The sequence below is a fragment of the Saccostrea echinata genome, unplaced genomic scaffold, assembly GCF_033153115.1.
Source record: "Saccostrea echinata isolate AGI-Se365-2 ecotype Australia unplaced genomic scaffold, CSIRO_AGI_Sech_v1 ptg000006l, whole genome shotgun sequence".
In the NCBI taxonomy this organism is placed as follows: Eukaryota; Metazoa; Mollusca; class Bivalvia; order Ostreida; family Ostreidae; genus Saccostrea; species Saccostrea echinata.
The window spans coordinates 2,885,650-2,892,476 of NW_026889755.1; the positions used below are offsets into that span (position 1 = coordinate 2,885,650).

At 31.7% G+C, this 6,827-nt stretch overlaps 1 long non-coding RNA gene across 1 annotated transcript; it reads right to left on the reverse strand.

Annotated features, from left to right (window-relative positions):
- Positions 1–489: 489 nt before the first annotated feature.
- Positions 490–5,544, reverse strand: LOC133180229 (uncharacterized). Its single transcript, XR_009720286.1, has 3 exons — positions 5,251–5,544; positions 3,802–4,002; positions 490–756 (listed from the first exon to the last, which is right to left on the reverse strand). It is a non-coding gene; the product is annotated as an uncharacterized LOC133180229 (long non-coding RNA).
- Positions 5,545–6,827: the final 1,283 nt, after the last annotated feature.

Below are 6,827 nucleotides of genomic sequence, written 5' to 3' on the forward strand. Positions count from 1 at the left end.
CTTTTTTTTTTAACATGCAGTGTATTTAGCATCTGTTCATACAATGATAAGGTAATGAAATAATTTTTATAATGAAATATATTTAATATTGCAAAATTCATGAGAATCAAAATACATTAACATATTGAAAACTTATTTGCTCTATCTACAATTTAAAAAAAAAAAGAAAAAGAATTTGTAATTTGACCAAATTTAAATTAATGAAAACTTATTACATTTAGTACCAAACACTGACACTGTATCTAAAAATGATGCTACAGACATGGCAAATTCTGATAACACCAATAATGTGTCCACAACTGATGTCATGGACATTTCAAACAGACTGAAGATATATGACTCTTTTCATATAAAACTCTGGGGTCTTTCAACTGAAAAAGTCTGCATTCTGAGATAGAATCCACTTTACTTTTTATAACGAGTCACACACAGTTTTCAATTCACATCTTCCATCAATAACTTCATATCGAATTTGTTGACAATGCCAGTTTTAAACTGCATTCGGTAATACTGGGACATCATAGGAAATGATAGTGTATCCAGTGACTATAAACACTTTTCTTGTCGTTACTCAAAACTTTAGTCTAATTCTGATTGTTACAAGAGAAACGTCTATATTCACTTGTTATTGTACACCTTCATTCCATTTATTTTTAGACCTGTAATTTTGTCTGCCTGTTTACTGATTGTTCTTTGTGGAAAAAGTTGAAAACTTTTCTCGTCTCATTGCTGATATGATCATGATGTTCCCGCTCTCTGTAAGAAACAATAATCTTGTTTTAGTTATTAGTTCAGGTGATAAAATAATTTTCATTTTCATAACAATCAAATGATCTTGTCCACCTGATCTAGTCAATACAGGCCTACAGAATGGTTGTGTGTGTGTGTGGGGGGGGGGGGGGGGGGTTCTGTTCTCCTTTTTTCTGAGAATAGTATTTGGCTATAGAGTAAATTTTCATTAAGATGTCGGTTGCACCCCCTTTTCAGCTCTACTGGTCAGAGACCAGAAGAGCTTATGCGATAGTAATGTGTCCGTCATCCGTCCGTCTGTCTGTCTGTCTGTCTGTCCGTCCGTCTGTAAACAATTTTTCAAAATGCTTCTCCTCCTACAGTTTTGGTCTGATTTCAATATAACTTGGCACACAAGTAGACTACACTAAGATACATAATTCTGTATATCGGTTTTTGATTTCGATGAATGGTGTTGCCATGGTTACTAAAAATAGAAATTTCCTTGAAATACCTTCAAAATGCTACCCCTACAGTTTTGGTCTGATTTTAGTATAACTTGGCACACAAGTAGACTACACTAAGATACATAATTCTGTATATCGGTTTTTGATTTCGATGAATGGTGTTGCCATGGTTACTAAAAATAGAAATTTCCTTGAAATACCTTCAAAATGCTACCCCTACAGTTTTGGTCTGATTTTAGTATAACTTGGCACACAAGTAGACTATACTAAGATGCATAATTCTGTGTATCGGTTTTTGATTTCGATGAACGGTTTTGCCATGGTTACTAAAAATAGAAATTTCTGTGAAAAACATTCAAAATGCTACTCCTCCTACAGTTTTGATCTGATTTCAATATAACTTGGCACACAAGTAGACTATACAAAGATGCATAATTCTGTGTATCGGTTTTTGATTTCAATGAACGGTGTTGCCATGGTTACTAAAAATAGAAATTTCCTTGAAATACCTTCAAAATGCTACCCCTACAGTTTTGGTCTGATTTTAGTATTACTTAGCATACAAGTAAACTACACTAAGATACATAATTCTCTGTACCAGTTTCGGATTTTGATGAATGGTGTTGCCATGGTTACTAAAAATAGAAATTTTCTTGAAATACTTTCAAAACGCTACTCCTCCTACACTTTTTGTCTGATTTCAGAATAATGTGACATACAAGTAGACTACAGAGATACATAATTGGTGTTATTGTTTTTTGATTTTGTTGAATGATGTTGCCATGGTTACTTAAATCAAAATTTCAGTAAAATTGTTTTTAAAGGCTACTCCTCCTACAGTTTTAGTCTGATATAATAATAAATCTTGCCAAAAAGAGACTAAACCAAGGATCATTATTCTATTTATTGCTGTTGCAAAGTTTCAAGTCCAAGTGCTACCTTTATCTTCCTTTATAAATACAACCAGTAGAGCTACAGTCTCATCAGAGACTTCTGGTTTTACTAGAGGTCTGCATCAATAAACTTGTTACATGTATATGGGCAGTTAGTGATTTCACATACCTAAACCTGTTGGCTTTATTTCAAACATGAAATGTTTAATAAGTAAATAACTATGAAACAACGTTGTATGTCCCTATGATACTATAAATAAACAATAATTAAGTATGTTTGTATTTATGTATAATTCATAATATTTAATGTCAAACCTAATATACCAGTTAGTATTCATCAAACAGTTACAATTCTTGCATATGGTTAGTGATGGGAAATTGGGATTTTTTTCATAATTGATTATTGGAATAATGGAATGCACTTTAATTGAAAAAAAATTGATTAATTTCAAATATTTTTATTTCTTCAATTTCAAATGTAGAATAAATTGTTTAGAAATTCTGGAGTGATTTCCAAAATACATTTTTGAAATAGTTTGTATCATTGGGTTCATTTATTAGATTATTATTTAGGATTTAGTTAAATTCAAAGAAGAATGAATCAAAAATCAAAGGAATAATTTGCTTTTAACTAATATTTTGAGTAATCGATTATCTATAATCAGGGACCATTTCGATTAGATAATTGATTTAATCGATTAATCATTACATCACTACATATGGTACTTTAAACTTTATCTAAAACTTGTCATAGGTATCAACTATGATATACATGGATTTGTCTTAAAGTGACACATAGGTCTAATTCACTGATTACATGTATTTTTATGTTTTTCTTCATACTGTAATATATCACTACATGTATAAAATACAATTTACTTGCTTACTAATTGTGAAATCTAGCCAATTATCAAAGAAAATAATCTAAGTAAAGCCAAGAAAAATGATTGGTTAAACCTGCTTTGTTTCCACTTTCATCATGTTCATGCTGGAAAAATTTAGAGTACCGGTAGGTACTGGTAGGCATATTTTTAATTTTTTTTTTTTTTTTGCGTGGACTTTTTTAAATAAAACAACCAAGTAACACTGATGTCCAGTCTATGTGAAAGTTTTTTAGACCCATAGGACATTTGGTCCTGTGTAATCAATGAACACACAGGACCGAATCAAATTTTGTCGGACCAAAAAACCTAATGTAAAAAGTGAAACACGTGAAAATGCAGAGTAGTAAGCCTAACACCTTTTCTTTTACAAGGGATTGCTCCCGCATAGTACTGTAGATGGTCCATACGGTTTTAATCACCTTCATTTACGTATTTGGATTTGTGCGAAATTTTTTACTTATAACAAACATTTACATGACTCCCCATCAAAATAATAATGCTCAAAACTGGACACAGACACATCGGACATTCTGGTCCGGTGTAAAAAATGATGCATTGCACCAGAGGCACTGCACATTGGTCAGGTCTGACGGTCCGATGTCTTTTGCATAGACTGGATGTCAAAGAAATAGTGTTTTATTTATGGTGGAAATTTTTTATACATGCTATTATTGGGTAATTTAAAATGAATATTCATATTTTTCTTGAAAAAGCATTTTAAAAAATTAGGGTCAGCTACAAAGTAGGGTGGGTTCACTGGGTTGTGAAAGTGGAAACAATTTTGCCTAACAACACCACAGCCTAACATTTTGACAAATGTAAATGTACCTTAATGATAGCTGATGATCCATAAGTTAGGATATCCACAGCATGAAAGAGCTGCTGAAATGGCATGGACATTTTAGAGCATCTGTCATATCACCCCCAGTTCCATAACCCTCCTTCCAAGTTTCCAGTTAGCAGATATTAAGGGTTCCATATCCTGTTCCATCTCAACTTCATGTTCAATGTCCACAATATTAGGGATACCTATTCAAATAATATACATGTACATTTGTACTACTAAATCTATATAGCTGAGATTTCTTCCCTATCACTGCATATATGTAAACTAAAGATCGTTTCTCTGGTTTTCGAAAAAGAGTAGGCTCATTGGGGGCCGCCAGAGAAACCCAAAACTTTCAAAACCGTTCCTATAATATTTAAATTCCTACCGCCGAAATATGGCTGAAATATTGCCGACTCGGCGTAAAACAATAATAATCAATCAATCATATATGTAAATGTAGATGCAGTATATACAAAACAAGTGTTTTATTTTATTTTCATATTGTGTGGTCTACTTGATTATGATTCAGTTTCACATACTCTATAATATGTATTAATGCTTTTAGCTTTCATGAACTCAGAAGAAAATTCAATTAAAAAAAATGATTATAGTCAAAATTGCAATTCAGACACTCCACCATCAACATAACTTGGAAATTAATAAGGAAAGAAATAATCTTAATAAAAAGAAAAGTCCTGTTTTAGGCCAAAGAATTTAGTAGTAAGTATTATTTTGTGTTGTAGTGTAGTGAATTTTTTATCTAGTATGTTTTGGAAGAAAATATTGTCTAGACAGTGTCCAACACCTTGCATCTGGTTACCTTCAAATTTCCTTGAGTTATAACTGTGTCTCATATGACTTGACATTTATAATAAATTATTGTTTCTTTTAATATATTTTCTATGTTTGCTAAGTTTAAAAGCATTAATACATACATGTAAACAGGATAGAGTACATGAAACTCGAAACGTTTTTCCAAAATCAAACGCACCTGAATAACATCAATAAATTTTTGAATTTTTACTGATTCACCAACATTCCGGAATGCAATCATGTCACACAATATAAAAATAAATTACAAAACAGAATTGTATATAAATCATGTAAATTACCTCCTCATGTGTGCACTGGTAACCAGTGGTATTGTTTTTATTATAATATAGTGTAGTGCTCTTTATCCTTTTTTCGAATCTATATTGCAAACAACAACTAAGGAAGAATATAACAAATTTTATCTCAAAATCTCGAAAAAAAAAACTTTAACATGAATCGTCACTAATTTATAATGTTGTGTGTTCACTCATGCCCCCAATTCAGAAAAAAGTACCCAGTTCACTAATTTATATATATCTATTTTATCTAATACCGGTATTTTGCTGCGCCACAATCACTTTTACTGAATTGCTGAGGTAATGTTAGTTAAATGGTGTCAAATACTAGAGACAAACCTGGGCAGATCGTTTTTGCTAGGCTAGAGTTGTCGTGCGTTTGTGATTCGAATGATGGGTTTAATCTTTGCACAGTAATTTTCAGTCAGACGCAGCTCACCATCGCCTTTTTGAGTCAACGAAGCCTTGCTGTACCGCTGAATAGATTTGGTTGACGAAAATCCTCGTTTTCTCCGCATTTCATTCTTTTCGAAACATCCGCTTTGTTTACATTACCGAAAAGTAAAATAAGTCGTAAAATTACCTCGACTTGTTGTTAGTTTGAATCCAATGAAATTTTAGTCACATTTTATATGATTTTATATCAAGTATATCTTTAAAATAAGTTGCATTGTAAATTTTATTTCCAACTCTGCTACAGAGATGAACGACATAAGATTCATTTACGTCTTTCGGAGTTGCGCGGTGGATTCAAAATCGTCACTACCATACGTCCTTAAGTTACCTGTAAGTGTCCATTCTTTTTGGAAAACTGTCCATTCTTTTAAGAATGGACAGTTTTTTCAAAAAGAATGGACAGTTAAAACAAACAGAATGGAGAGTTACAGGTAAACTTTGGAATGTGTTCAAGAGGGAAACAAAAACAAATACATTAAATACTCTTTCATTTACATGTAAATAACAAAAAGAACGTGGAGATCAAATTTAATCCAGAACACAATGTCTGCACAGCATCCATTCGATTTTATTCTTTTAAATCCATGAGTAATGCACATTATTTCAATACTCAAAACTTAATTTTCACAAGACTTGAATTCAAATGACACAATTTCACATTTGATTAAAATTTCGTAAAAATCATTCCCTCAAGGAGAATTCATTTTCAGATATAAGTACGTCTAATATTAAATCATCCACCCAGACAACTGTTTGCACCATGAACACTACACTGCTGCAGTTAATATTTCGGTAGAAAATAAATAAAAATGAAACATTTCCAGATTCAAGATCGAAGATTGGCTCATGGCTAATCCAACACTCAGAACACAATTTACATCTCACCATTACACTGCTGCAGTTAATATATCCTCAAAAATAGAATGCAAATAAAACATTTCCAAGTTTGATTCGAATTTGATCATCTTTATCTGTCGTCGAAGTTCATTTTTGGGTCAAAATTTGGCTAATATTTCTTTTACTCTTACTTTTCAGAAGCCTACGGCCCTCGATTAGTTCTTTCTCTCACAGAATGGACAGTTTTCGGCCTTTCTCCTTTACATATATATATATATATATATATATATATATATATATATATATATATATATATATATATATATCTATATATCTATACTACTATATTAAAATTATAGACTCGAATTTTTGGCCTTTAATACCGATAAATCGGAAGAGAACTGTCTTTTGTTTTATATATTTTAAACATCATTGGTACTTGAAGATTACCAATTTGTTTTTATTTTTTCTCAATTAAGCTTCGCTAATTAATAATCAACGAAAATTCGCTAAAAAATTCCGGAAATCACCTGGATTTTTTGGATTTTTCAATCTTGCGCGTGCGCATTACATTCACGCTAAATCACGGTGTTCAAATCAGAGAAGACAAAAGTACGAAGTAG